General features: G+C 54.9%; 1 protein-coding gene across 1 annotated transcript in view; it reads left to right on the forward strand.

Moving 5' to 3' along the window:
• The window catches only part of LOC135812047 (uncharacterized), a 93,689-nt gene extending 78,620 nt beyond the window's left edge, over positions 1-15,069 (forward strand). Inside the window, exon 9 of the mRNA XM_065325365.1 lies at positions 14,596-15,069. The gene's annotated coding sequence lies outside the window, so the exon portion shown is untranslated. The remainder of the gene's footprint in view (positions 1-14,595) is intronic.
• Positions 15,070-15,907: the final 838 nt, after the last annotated feature.

A 15,907-nucleotide genomic window follows, 5' to 3' on the forward strand; every position in this document is an offset into this window, starting at 1 on the left:
CGACCACCGTGACTAGCGACCAGCCTGGTACTACAGACCACCGTGACTAGCGACCAGCCTGGTACTACAGACCACCGTGACTAGCGACCAGCCTGGTACTACAGACCACCGTGACTAGCGACCAGCCTGGTACTACCGACCACCGTGACCAGCGACCAGCCTGGTACTACAGACCACCGTGACTAGCGACCGGCCTGGTACTACAGACCACCGTGACTAGCGACCAGCCTGGTACTACAGACCACCGTGACTAGCGACCGGCCTGGTACTACAGACCACCGTGACTAGCGACCAGCCTGGTACTACCGACCACCGTGACTAGCGACCAGCCTGGTACTACAGACCACCGTGACTAGCGACCAGCCTGGTACTACAGACCACCGTGACTAGCGACCAGCCTGGTACTACAGACCACCGTGACTAGCGACCAGCCTGGTACTACAGACCACCGTGACTAGCGACCGGCCTGGTACTACCGACCACCGTGACTAGCGGCCAGCCTGGTACTACCGACCACCGTGACTAGCGACCAGCCTGGTACTACAGACCACCGTGACTAGCGACCGGCCTGGTACTACAGACCACCGTGACTAGCGACCAGCCTGGTACTACAGACCACCGTGACTAGCGACCGGCCTGGTACTACCGACCACCGTGACTAGCGGCCAGCCTGGTACTACCGACCACCGTGACTAGCGACCAGCCTGGTACTACAGACCACCGTGACTAGCAACAAGCCTGGTACTACAGACCACCGTGACTAGCGACCAGCCTGGTACTACCGACCACCGTGACTAGCGACCAGCCTGGTACTACAGACCACCGTGACTAGCGACCAGCCTGGTACTACAGACCACCGTGACTAGCGACCAGCCTGGTACTACAGACCACCGTGACTAGCGACCGGCCTGGTACTACCGACCACCGTGACTAGCGACCAGCCTGGTACTACCGACCACCGTGACTAGCGACCAGCCTGGTACTACAGACCACCGTGACTAGCGACCGGCCTGGTACTACAGACCACCGTGACTAGCGACCAGCCTGGTACTACAGACCACCGTGACTAGCGACCAGCCTGGTACTACCGACCACCGTGACTAGCGACCAGCCTGGTACTACAGACCACCGTGACTAGCGGCCAGCCTGGTACTACAGACCTCGGTGACTAGCGACCAGCCTGGTACTACCGACCACCGTGACTAGCGACCAGCCTGGTACTACAGACCACCGTGACTAGCGACCGGCCTGGTACTACAGACCACCGTGACTAGCGACCACCCTGGTACTACAGACCACCGTGACTAGCGACCAGCCTGGTACTACAGACCACCGTGACTAGCGATCAGCCTGGTACTACAGACCACCGTGACTAGCGACCAGCCTGGTACTACAGACCACCGTGATTAGCGACCAGCCTGGTATTACAGACCACCGTGACTAGCGACCAGCCTGGTACTACCGACCACCGTGACTAGCGACCAGCCTGGTACTACAGACCACCGTGACTAGCGACCGGCCTGGTACTACAGACCACCGTGACTAGCGACCAGCCTGGTACTACCGACCACGGTGACTAGCGACCAGCCTGGTACTACAGACCACCGTGACTAGCGACCAGCCTGGTACTACAGACCACCGTGACTAGCGACCGGCCTGGTACTACAGACCACCGTGACTAGCGACCGGCCTGGTACTACAGACTACCGTGACTAGCGACTGGCCTGGTACTACCGACCACCGTGACTAGCGACCGGCCTGGTACTACAGACCACCGTGACTAGCGACCAGCCTGGTACTACAGACCACCGTGACTAGCGACCAGCCTGGTACTACCGACCACCGTGACTAGCGACAGACCACCGTGACTAGCGACCAGCCTGGTACTACAGACCTCGGTGACTAGCGACCAGCCTGGTACTACCGACCACCGTGACTAGCGACCAGCCTGGTACTACAGACCACCGTGACTAGCGACCGGCCTGGTACTACAGACCACCGTGACTAGCGACCACCCTGGTACTACAGACCACCGTGACTAGCGACCAGCCTGGTACTACCGACCACCGTGACTAGCGACCAGCCTGGTACTACAGACCACCGTGACTAGCGGCCAGCCTGGTACTACAGACCTCGGTGACTAGCGACCAGCCTGGTTCTACCGACCACCGTGACCAGCGACCAGCCTGGTACTACAGACCACCGTGACTAGCGACCGGCCTGGTACTACAGACCACCGTGACTAGCGACCACCCTGGTACTACAGACCACCGTGACTAGCGGCCAGCCTGGTACTACAGACCTCGGTGACTAGCGACCAGCCTGGTACTACCGACCACCGTGACTAGCGACCAGCCTGGTACTACAGACCACCGTGACTAGCGACCGGCCTGGTACTACCGACCACCGTGACTAGCGACAGACCACCGTGACTAGTGACCAGCCTGGTACTACCGACCACCGTGACTACCGACCAGCCTGGTACTACAGACCACCGTGACTAGCGACCAGCCTGGTACTACAGACCACCGTGACTAGCGACCAGCCTGGTACTACAGACCACCGTGACTAGCGACCAGCCTGGTACTACAGACCACCGTGACTAGCGACCGGCCTGGTACTACAGACCACCGTGACTAGCGACCAGCCTGGTACTACCGACCACGGTGACTAGCGACCAGCCTGGTACTACAGACCACCGTGACTAGCGACCAGCCTGGTACTACAGACCACCGTGACTAGCGACCGGCCTGGTACTACAGACCACCGTGACTAGCGACCGGCCTGGTACTACAGACTACCGTGACTAGCGACTGGCCTGGTACTACCGACCACCGTGACTAGCGACCGGCCTGGTACTACAGACCACCGTGACTAGCGACCAGCCTGGTACTACAGACGACCGTGACTAGAGACCAGCCTGGTACTACCGACCACCGTGACTAGCGACCAGCCTGGTACTACAGAACACCGTGACTAGCGACCAGCCTGGTACTACAGACCACGGTGACTAGCGACCGGCCTGGTACTACAGACCACCGTGACTAGCGACCGGCCTGGTACTACAGACCACCGTGACTAGCGACCAGCCTGGTACTACAGACCACCGTGACTAGCGACCGGCCTGGTACTACCGACCACCGTGACTAGCGACAGACCACCGTGACTAGTGACCAGCCTGGTACTACCGACCACCGTGACTAGCGACCAGCCTGGTACTACAGACCACCGTGACTAGCGACCAGCCTGGTACTACCGACCACCGTGACTAGCGACCAGCCTGGTACTACCGACCACCGTGACTAGCGACCAGCCTGGTACTACAGACCACCGTGACTAGCGACCAGCCTGGTACTACAGACCACGGTGACTAGCGACCGGCCTGGTACTACAGACCACCGTGGCTAGCGACCGGCCTGGTACTACAGACCACCGTGACTAGCGACCAGCCTGGTACTACAGACCACCGTGACTAGCGACCGGCCTGGTACTACCGACCACCGTGACTAGCGACAGACCACCGTGACTAGTGACCAGCCTGGTACTACCGACCACCGTGCCTAGCGACCAGCCTGGTACTACAGACCACCGTGACTAGCGACCAGCCTGATACTACAGACCACCGTGACTAGCGACCAGCCTGGTACTACAGACCACCGTGACTAGCGACCAGCCTGGTACTACCGACCACCGTGACTAGCGACCAGCCTGGTACTACAGACCACCGTGACTAGCGACCGGCCTGGTACTACAGACCACCGTGACTAGCGACCAGCCTGGTACTACAGACCACCGTGACTAGCGACCGGCCTGGTACTACAGACCACCAATGACTAGCGACCAGCCTGGTACTACCGACCACCGTGACTAGCGACCGGCCTGGTACTACAGACCACCGTGACTAGCGACCGGCCTGGTACTACAGACCACCGTGACTAGCGACCGGCCTGGTACTACCGACCACCGTGACTAGCGACCGGCCTGGTACTACAGACCACCGTGACTAGCGACCAGCCTGGTACTACAGACCACCGTGACTAGCGACCAGCCTGGTACTACAGACCACCGTGACTAGCGACCGGCCTCGTACTACAGACCACCGTGACTATCGACCGGCCTGGTACTACAGACCACCGTGACTAGCGACCGGCCTGGTCCTACAGACCACCGTGACTAGCGACCAGCCTGGTACTACAGACCACCGTGACTAGCGACCGGCCTGGTACTACAGACCACCGTGACTAGCGACCGGCCTGGTACTACCGACCACCGTGACTAGCGACCAGCCTGGTACTACAGACCACCGTGACTAGCGACCGGCCTGGTACTACAGACCACCGTGACTAGCGACCGGCCTGGTACTACAGACCACCGTGACTAGCGACCAGCCTGGTACTGCTGACCACCGTGACTAGCGACCGGCCTGGTACTACAGACCACCGTGACTAGCGACCGGCCTGGTACTACCGACCACCGTGACTAGCGACCAGCCTGGTACTACAGACCACCGTGACTAGCGACCGGCCTGGTACTACAGACCACCGTGACTAGCGACCGGCCTGGTACTACAGACCACCGTGACTAGCGACCAGCCTGGTACTGCTGACCACCGTGACTAGCGACCGGCCTGGTACTACAGACCACCGTGACTAGCGACCGGCCTGGTACTACCGACCACCGTGACTAGCGACCGGCCTGGTACTACAGACCACCATGACTAGCGACCGGCCTGGTACTACAGACCACCGTGACTAGCGACCGGCCTGGTACTACAGACCACCGTGACTAGCGACCAGCCTGGTACTACAGACCACCGTGACTAGCGACCGGCCTGGTACTACAGACCACCGTGACTAGCGACCGGCCTGGTACTACCGACCACCGTGACTAGCGACCGGCCTGGTACTACCGACCACCGTGACTAGCGACCAGCCTGGTACTACAGACCACCGTGACTAGCGACCAGCCTGGTACTACTGACCACCGTGACTAGCGACCGGCCTGGTACTACAGACCACCGTGACTAGCGACCGGCCTGGTACTACCGACCACCGTGACTAGCGACCGGCCTGGTACTACAGACCACCGTGACTAGCGACCAGCCTGGTACTACAGACCACCGTGACTAGCGACCAGCCTGGTACTACAGACCACCGTGACTAGCGACCGACTTGGTACTACAGACCACCTTGACTAGCGACCAGCCTGGTACTACAGACCACCGTGACTAGCGACCAGCCTGGTACTACAGACCACCGTGACTAGCGACCGGCCTGGTCACGGTGGTCTGTAGTACCAGGCTGGTACTACAGACCACCGTGACTAGCGGCCAGCCTGGTACTACAGACCTCGGCCTAGCGACTACCTGCTGAACACGACCAGCGACCGCCTTTTCTTGTCCCAATGTCGAATTTGGACCCGTAACTAGCGACCGTGATGTAGCAAATCAAACATTGCTCGAAGCTCCTTCTCGAAATTTTGATGATTTTCCATTGTCGTTTCGATACTACAGCTGGACAAATGAACGCAGTCTCATTTTTACTGTGGAATCAGTGTGGACTGCACTACACCTGTCATAATTTCAAGTGCTGTCAAGAACAAACATGATAGGAAACGTCTTGGAGAACGCATCCAAAGCGCTCTGTGATCGAATTTACTACTCGAAGGAGAAACTACGACTGAGCGGCTCCCAGTCGAAGTGCAATCACACAGCTCACCAGGTCACACTGACAGTCTGTACTGGCTAGCTAGCATGCTACGGTACATGTGCTCACCTGTACGGAACACAGGCCAGGATACGATGGCGGATACTGTCTGTAGTAGTCTACAGTGAAGGTGGGAAAACTCGCAACATCGCCGCATCACGTACTGGTACACACCAGTGCAGTTTACGCTACACTACATCCAAGTCGGAGCGACTGAGTTTCCACTGTAGATCTACACACCGATACCTGTTGCCAGTGTAGTCGCACACAGATGAGGATGGAGTCGATAGTGACTAGTCCACTGCCTGGCCAGGCCAGCGCTGCTCTGGAAACCCAGTGAGTCGACATGTCGTATCGCTTCCGGTGTATAAAAAACTTGATTTTCTCTCTCTCCAAGTGTTGTATGATCTGAAAGAAGAATGTCAGTGCGCAAGTGGTGCGGGACTGTATTATCTGCATTTTGACATACATATCATATAATGGGATCCACATATGGTCGCGCCGTGCAAACCTCTAACTAAAGACCACCTGCCACTAAAGACCACTTTTCCGGGCACCAAGGGGTGGTCGTTAGTTACAGGTTTTACTGTACCAGTTTTTCATGGAAAAAAAGTAGCCCTGAAAGTGGTGGCATTCAAATATTAGCCCCGGGGAATGATAGAACAGTTTCTCTGTCACGCTCCTGAGCTGTCCCTAAGTCCAATGAAGTGGCCTAAGATCATATCTTCAAAAAAATTCAACTCAAGTCGTGCCAGCCATTCTGTGAGTTATCGTGACAAGCGTAATGTTCAAAATGCTAAAATTGTCCTCACGTACGAATCGGGAGTTGTCGGCGCATTGTCGGCGCACGGCGACGTCTCCTGTTCACACTCGATTTGCAACCGTTGTGTACTCTTGGGTCTCTGTCTTCACCCATCTGCTGTATTAAACGTTGAATCAATTCACCTCTTGCCCTGGCTTCCCCCATCTGTACGGTAGTAAGGTTGTGTTCCCGTTCCTGGTATTCACGTTCAATGCCGTTAGACCGTCCAGTCGCTTCCCGGTCATCCTCACGTCACGTCCCGTCTCGCCCAGTCGAATGTGAACTAGGAGTTAGCGCCAGGCGGTGAACACTAATGCCACTGGCAATGTTTGAGTGCACACTCATGTATGTGACTGTCTATGTGCACTTAAGATGTCTATAATACATGTGCTAGTGTGTTGGTATCTGTGTGCGTGTTCTGTGCTGTGTTCTATTTAGAAGTCTCACCAACAAGTCCTGATACTGACGGTACGTTCCACTTCTGTTTCTCTTTGCCTTGCACTTTCAGTGAGTGCATCAAGCACTGCAATGGGTTCTGAAAACACTGTAGGACCACTGTGTTGCTAGCGACCGGCCTGGTACTACAGACCACCGTGACTAGCGACCAGCCTGGTACTACAGACCACCGTGACTAGCGACCGGCCTGGTACTACAGACCACCGTGACTAGCGACCAGCCTGGTACTACCGACCACCGTGACTAGCGACCAGCCTGGTACTACAGACCACCGTGACTAGCGACCAGCCTGGTACTACAGACCACCGTGACTAGCGACCAGCCTGGTACTACAGACCACCGTGACTAGCGACCAGCCTGGTACTACCGACCACCGTGACTAGCGACCAGCCTCGTACTACAGACCACCGTGACTAGCGACCAGCCTGGTACTACAGACCACCGTGACTAGCGACCAGCCTGGTACTACCGACCACCGTGACTAGCGACCAGCCTGGTACTACAGACCACCGTGACTAGCGGCCAGCCTGGTACTACAGACCTCGGTGACTAGCGACCAGCCTGGTACTACCGACCACCGTGACTAGCGACCAGCCTGGTACTACAGACCACCGTGACTAGCGACCGGCCTGGTACTACAGACCACCGTGACTAGCGACCACCCTGGTACTACAGACCACCGTGACTAGCGACCAGCCTGGTACTACAGACCACCGTGACTAGCGACCAGCCTGGTACTACAGACCACCGTGACTAGCGACCAGCCTGGTACTACAGACCACCGTGATTAGCGACCAGCCTGGTATTACAGACCACCGTGACTAGCGACTAGCCTGGTACTACCGACCACCGTGACTAGCGACCAGCCTGGTACTACAGACCACCGTGACTAGCGACCGGCCTGGTACTACAGACCACCGTGACTAGCGACCAGCCTGGTACTACCGACCACGGTGACTAGCGACCAGCCTGGTACTACAGACCACCGTGACTAGCGACCAGCCTGGTACTACAGACCACCGTGACTAGCGACCGGCCTGGTACTACAGACCACCGTGACTAGCGACCGGCCTGGTACTACAGACCACCGTGACTAGCGACTGGCCTGGTACTACCGACCACCGTGACTAGCGACCGGCCTGGTACTACAGACCACCGTGACTAGCGACCAGCCTGGTACTACAGACCACCGTGACTAGCGACCAGCCTGGTACTACAGACCACCGTGACTAGCGACCGGCCTCGTACTACAGACCACCGTGACTAGCGACCGGCCTGGTACTACAGACCACCGTGACTAGCGACCTGGCTGGTACTACAGACCACCGTGACTAGCGACCGGCCTGGTACTACCGACCACCGTGACTAGCGACAGACCACCGTGACTAGCGACCAGCCTGGTACTACAGACCTCGGTGACTAGCGACCAGCCTGGTACTACCGACCACCGTGACTAGCGACCAGCCTGGTACTACAGACCACCGTGACTAGCGACCGGCCTGGTACTACAGACCACCGTGACTAGCGACCACCCTGGTACTACAGACCACCGTGACTAGCGACCAGCCTGGTACTACCGACCACCGTGACTAGCGACCAGCCTGGTACTACAGACCACCGTGACTAGCGGCCAGCCTGGTACTACAGACCTCGGTGACTAGCGACCAGCCTGGTTCTACCGACCACCGTGACCAGCGACCAGCCTGGTACTACAGACCACCGTGACTAGCGACCGGCCTGGTACTACAGACCACCGTGACTAGCGACCACCCTGGTACTACAGACCACCGTGACTAGCGGCCAGCCTGGTACTACAGACCTCGGTGACTAGCGACCAGCCTGGTACTACCGACCACCGTGACTAGCGACCAGCCTGGTACTACCGACCACCGTGACTAGCGACCAGCCTGGTACTACAGACCACCGTGACTAGCGACCAGCCTGGTACTACAGACCACGGTGACTAGCGACCGGCCTGGTACTACAGACCACCGTGACTAGCGACCGGCCTGGTACTACAGACCACCGTGACTAGCGACCAGCCTGGTACTACAGACCACCGTGACTAGCGACCGGCCTGGTACTACCGACTACCGTGACTAGCGACAGACCACCGTGACTAGTGACCAGCCTGGTACTACCGACCACCGTGACTAGCGACCAGCCTGGTACTACAGACCACCGTGACTAGCGACCAGCCTGGTACTACAGACCACCGTGACTAGCGACCAGCCTGGTACTACAGACCACCGTGACTAGCGACCAGCCTGGTACTACCGACCACCGTGACTAGCGACCAGCCTGGTACTACAGACCACCGTGACTAGCGACCGGCCTGGTACTACAGACCACCGTGACTAGCGACCAGCCTGGTACTACAGACCACCGTGACTAGCGACCGGCCTGGTACTACAGACCACCGTGACTAGCGACCAGCCTGGTACTACCGACCACCGTGACTAGCGACCAGCCTGGTACTACAGACCACCGTGACTAGCGACCAGCCTGGTACTACAGACCACCGTGACTAGCGACCAGCCTGGTACTACAGACCACCGTGACTAGCGACCAGCCTGGTACTACCGACCACCGTGACTAGCGACCAGCCTAGTACTACAGACCACCGTGACTAGCGACCGGCCTGGTACTACAGACCACCGTGACTAGCGACCAGCCTGGTACTACAGACCACCGTGACTAGCGACCGGCCTGGTACTACCGACCACCGTGACTAGCGACCAGCCTGGTACTACCGACCACCGTGACTAGCGACCAGCCTGGTACTACAGATCACCGTGACTAGCAACAAGCCTGGTACTACAGACCACCGTGACTAGCGACCAGCCTGGTACTACCGACCACCGTGACTAGCGACCAGCCTGGTACTACAGACCAACGTGACTAGCGACCAGCCTGGTACTACAGACCACCGTGACTAGCGACCAGCCTGGTACTACAGACCACCGTGATTAGCGACCAGCCTGGTATTACAGACCACCGTGACTAGCGACCAGCCTGGTACTACCGACCACCGTGACTAGCGACCAGCCTGGTACTACAGACCACCGTGACTAGCGACCGGCCTGGTACTACAGACCACCGTGACTAGCGACCAGCCTGGTACTACCGACCACGGTGACTAGCGACCAGCCTGGTACTACAGACCACCGTGACTAGCGACCAGCCTGGTACTACAGACCACCGTGACTAGCGACCGGCCTGGTACTACAGACCACCGTGACTAGCGACCGGCCTGGTACTACAGACCACCGTGACTAGCGACCGGCCTGGTACTACCGACCACCGTGACTAGCGACCGGCCTGGTACTACAGACCACCGTGACTAGCGACCAGCCTGGTACTACAGACCACCGTGACTAGCGACCAGCCTGGTACTACAGACCACCGTGACTAGCGACCGGCCTCGTACTACAGACCACCGTGACTATCGACCGGCCTGGTACTACCGACCACCGTGACTAGCGACCGGCCTGGTACTACCGACCACCGTGACTAGCGACCAGCCTGGTACTACAGACCGCCGTGACTAGCGACCAGCCTGGTACTACTGACCACCGTGACTAGCGACCGGCCTGGTACTACAGACCACCGTGACTAGCGACCGGCCTGGTACTACCGACCACCGTGACTAGCGACCGGCCTGGTACTACAGACCACCGTGACTAGCGACCAGCCTGGTACTACAGACCACCGTGACTAGCGACCAGCCTGGTACTACAGACCACCGTGACTAGCGACCGGCTTGGTACTACAGACCACCTTGACTAGCGACCAGCCTGGTACTACAGACCACCGTGACTAGCGACCGGCCTGGTACTACAGACCACCGTGACTAGCGACCGGCCTGTTACTACAGACCACCGTGACTAGCGACTGGCCTGGTACTACAGACCACCGTGACTAGCGACCGGCCTGGTACTACAGACCACTTCGTCAGGCACGGAAGGTCTCACATTCAAAATGCACTGTGACTAGCGACTACCTGCTGAACGCGACCAGCGACCGCCTTTTCTTGTCCCAATGTCGAATTTGGACCCGTAACTAGCGACCGTGATGTAGCAAATCAAACATTGCTCGAAGCTCCTTCTCGAAATTTTGATGATTTTCCATTGTCGTTTCGATACTACAGCTGGACAAATGAACGCAGTCTCATTTTTACTACGGAATCAGTGTGGACTGCACTACACCTGTCATAATTTCAAGTGCTGTCAAGAACAAACATGATAGGAAACGTCTTGGAGAACGCATCCAAAGCGCTCTGTGATCGAATTTACTACTCGAAGGAGAAACTACGACTGAGCGGCTCCCAGTCGAAGTGCAATCACACAGCTCACCAGGTCACACTGACAGTCTGTACTGGCTAGCTAGCATGCTACGGTACATGTGCTCACCTGTACGGAACACAGGCCAGGATACGATGGCGGATACTGTCTGTAGTAGTCTACAGTGAAGGTGGGAAAACTCGCAACATCGCCGCATCACGTACTGGTACACACCAGTGCAGTTTACGCTACACTACATCCAAGTCGGAGCGACTGAGTTTCCACTGTAGATCTACACACCGATACCTGTTGCCAGTGTAGTCGCACACAGATGAGGATGGAGTCGATAGTGACTAGTCCACTGCCTGGCCAGGCCAGCGCTGCTCTGGAAACCCAGTGAGTCGACATGTCGTATCGCTTCCGGTGTATAAAAAACTTGATTTTCTCTCTCTCCAAGTGTTGTATGATCTGAAAGAAGAATGTCAGTGCGCAAGTGGTGCGGGACTGTATTATCTGCATTTTGACATACATATCATATAATGGGATCCACATATGGTCGCGCCGTGCAAACCTCTAACTAAAGACCACCTGCCACTAAAGACCACTTTTCCGGGCACCAAGGGGTGGTCGTTAGTTACAGGTTTTACTGTACCAGTTTTTCATGGAAAAAAAGTAGCCCTGAAAGTGGTGGCATTCAAATATTAGCCCCGGGGAATGATAGAACAGTTTCTCTGTCACGCTCCTGAGCTGTCCCTAAGTCCAATGAAGTGGCCTAAGATCATATCTTCAAAAAAATTCAACTCAAGTCGTGCCAGCCATTCTGTGAGTTATCGTGACAAGCGTAATGTTCAAAATGCTAAAATTGTCCTCACGTACGAATCGGGAGTTGTCGGCGCATTGTCGGCGCACGACGACGTCTCCTGTTCACACTCGATTTGCAACCGTTGTGTACTCTTGGGTCTCTGTCTTCACCCATCTGCTGTATTAAACGTTGAATCAATTCACCTCTTGCCCTGGCTTCCCCCATCTGTACGGTAGTAAGGTTGTGTTCCCGTTCCTGGTATTCACGTTCAATGCCGTTAGACCGTCCAGTCGCTTCCCGGTCATCCTCACGTCACGTCCCGTCTCGCCCAGTCGAATGTGAACTAGGAGTTAGCGCCAGGCGGTGAACACTAATGCCACTGGCAATGTTTGAGTGCACACTCATGTATGTGACTGTCTATGTGCACTTAAGATGTCTATAATACATGTGCTAGTGTGTTGGTATCTGTGTGCGTGTTCTGTGCTGTGTTCTATTTAGAAGTCTCACCAACAAGTCCTGATACTGACGGTACGTTCCACTTCTGTTTCTCTTTGCCTTGCACTTTCAGTGAGTGCATCAAGCACTTCAATGGGTTCTGAAAACACTGTATGACCACTGCGTTGCATCTACCGGTGCAGAAATGAACATTAGATCAGTGACAACACCTTTCTGCAGAATGTACTAGAAAGACTTGTGGCAGGATTTGTTCTAGTCGGGCAAAGATGCAGGTGTCTTTCATGGAAGGCTGGATGTGCAGTCTGTATACGAATAGAAGTGCAAAGATGTATGTGTCTTTCATGGTTGGCTCGGTGTGTACTCTATATACGACCAGTATGTCTGTACCACACCACCCAGCATGTCAGAAGTACAGTCAACTTTGCGTATAACCACACTCGGCCGGGCATCAGAAAAGTGTCCTTATTCGCGAAGTGTCGTTATACCCTAAGTCTCATTACATGTCTACAGGTGGAATGAACTTTGTTCTGGGCAAGGAAATTCTGTCGTTGTTCGCGAATTGTCGTTATATCCGCAGTCGTTATTAGCCAAGTTGACTGTAACTTGATGCTCGACCTCTGCTACTGAATTCCTCGTTTTTGTTTGCCATTTTGTTGCCCTAAAAACATGCGGTTCCTACACAACTACATCAACAGTCACAGCAACGCCTCAATCACAAACATCAGTGATGCAGACTGCAGACTTGACAGCGATGTCAAGCGTGACGGTGCGCTCTGCCTCACCCGCATCAAAGTATTCTTCAACGACTGATGATTCTGCAGAGGAAGGCGTGCAGTCCGCAACAGTTATTGGCGTTGGGATTGTATTCGGTGTCGTCGTATTTGCCCTGTCAATCGCCTTCATCTTTGCAATGAGGAGGCATTGCAGGTAGGAACTTCTTATTGGTTCCTAGTTTATATCAGGGTGGCATGTGTACTCTTTTCCCTTGATCTGTTCGGTAAAGTACTGCTAGAGCGCTCCGTCTCGCAAGAGCATCGCACCTTGATTTCACAGACAGGAAAAATGATAATCGTATGGCGGAGTGCAACAAAGTGTCCACAGTGTGAGAACCTTAGTGAAGTTGGGACACCCTTTTTGAAGCAGGTTTTTGTGTGAAGGTCGTGTCCGCTCGGAGAAATTTCCACACACTGCGTGCAGTGCACAGAGTCATGTTAATCCGATGCGGCCAGCACGCTGCAGCGCACAATGCATGTTCCGCTATCCACGGCGGGCTGCATGGCCAGCTCCCTGGGGCCGCTTGACGTGCCACCAGATTTCCATGTCCACGACAGTAGATGGGGATTTGTTGGCGAAATGTCACTAAATGCGGCATTACTTTTTTTCTAAATGCATGGATGAACGCAAATGACCCTTATGTTGTAGTCTTTTGGACCCTGATTCGACTGGTTTTGGTCCGAGAAGGCTGCAATGCAACGTTTAGCTATTATTCCCAATTGAACACGGTTGAGTAAGTTATCACGTACTCAGGCATGCACCAGTCACCTGGTCACCGTCTCTGCAGGCTAACACGTGAAGATGGTTAGGGCACTTTCCTGTCAATCGAGTTGAACCTTGGTGCGAAATGTGTAGCCTGCAGGCATGGTTACCAGGTGACTGGTGTACACATGAGAACGTGACCGCTTACTCAACCGTGTTCGATTGAGAATACTGGCCGAACGCTGCATCCCAGCCTTCTCGGACCAAACCCAGTTGACTCAGCGTCCAAGAGACTACAACATAAGGGCAAACCGTCTTTTGCCTCTTTTATTGACATTTTCCATAAAAATCCCTATGTAGTAGGGCGCAATCCCCCGGTTTCTGTGAAAGTGGCGCGTTGGATCAGGTGAATTGTGTACACATCTCTAGCTTTACACGGATTTGACTTGCTTGTTTGACAGAGACAAGGCAATGTTGTGAGAAGATGTCAAGTGACAGGCTCAGTGCACGTTGTCATCTTCGGCCTTGTTCTCCGTCAGCACCACTCCTACTATCTCATTCTGTCTGTCTTTCCGTGTTTCTTTCTCTCTTCCTATCCATTTTCCCGTACTCCAGGGCCTCGGGCAAGCATGTCATAAACTAGGCCACGGTTCTTCTCGCTGACGTGCTCACCTGTACAAGACTTCTTCATCGTAACTGGAAGGTTTACTGGTATCGCCATGCTGCCCTGTGTCTGTGCATCATGACTATCAGCCTACGCACGCGCACACAAACACACACACACACACACACACGAACACACATGCGCCTGCACGCACCCACCCACACACGAACACACACGCGCCTGCACGCACCCACCCACACACCCTCGAACACACACACGCACGCGCACACATAAACATGCACGAACACACATGTGCGCGCACGCACATACACTCGCATGCGGCCACAAACACCCACCCACGCGCGTGTTGCGTGCTATTCTCCCCACTGTTAATGTTGCTGTGCATAATTGAGCGTCGCAGCTTCCGAAGTACCTGTGCAAATTCTTCGGCAGGTGATGCTCAATCCGCACGTAGTTCGACACACCCCTGCATGCCGCTCTCCTAGTTTTTGGTACCAAATGCAAAATCATAAAAAATAGCCCTTTGCTCGTGTATTAAATATTGGTCATGCCCGCATTACACAATTCATCATGATCAGTCTTAGTTGTCACCCGTCCACTTGCATGTATCCCTGGTCACCAACTGCTAGCCAACACCCTTCCTCAGCAAAAGAAAAATACAGGACAAAGTAGTGTTGCCGTATTCTCTCCCTCCGCATTTGATCCCGTGTCCTTGTTCTTGTTTTTAGCTTTCTTTTTTTTCCTTAGGCTTTTCAACTTGCTCCGTACATGCACTTACATCATCTTGCGCAAACACCTGTAGAGTTACCTAGTTTAGCAGGCTGTATGCTTTCTTTTTTTTCTTTAAATAAATAAATGACTGTATTGTATGCTTCCATGCCATGTTTTGTGACCGATTCTGAGCAATCCCTAGTTTCGGTTTCCTTGCAGCTCGAGAAGTACATGTACTCCCTTTTGCTCTTTTCTTTGTGATGTACTTTGTATGGATCTGCTGCGCCTTTTATAGCACGAGGCAAGTTGCTGTTTGTTCTATTCGCTGCATTGCCAATTTGCCATTTCTTAACCGCTTAAGCGCTAGCAAGGGTGCCGGTGCATTGTCTTTTATCATCAGATTTTCAAAATTATATCTTTTGTGCATTGCAGGGTTTCGACCTAACCTTATGTAACTACTTCTTGAGCCGAGGAATAGATACTCAACGGGAGTAGATAGCATGCTATATATTTAGGGGGAGTTCTAGGCTCTGTACTAGCTCTGCCCATATCTGAACTGAGCACTGTCATGAGCAACCATAACTCTCTCCC

Source organism: Sycon ciliatum, chromosome 3, assembly GCF_964019385.1.
Source record: "Sycon ciliatum chromosome 3, ocSycCili1.1, whole genome shotgun sequence".
In the NCBI taxonomy this organism is placed as follows: Eukaryota; Metazoa; Porifera; class Calcarea; order Leucosolenida; family Sycettidae; genus Sycon; species Sycon ciliatum.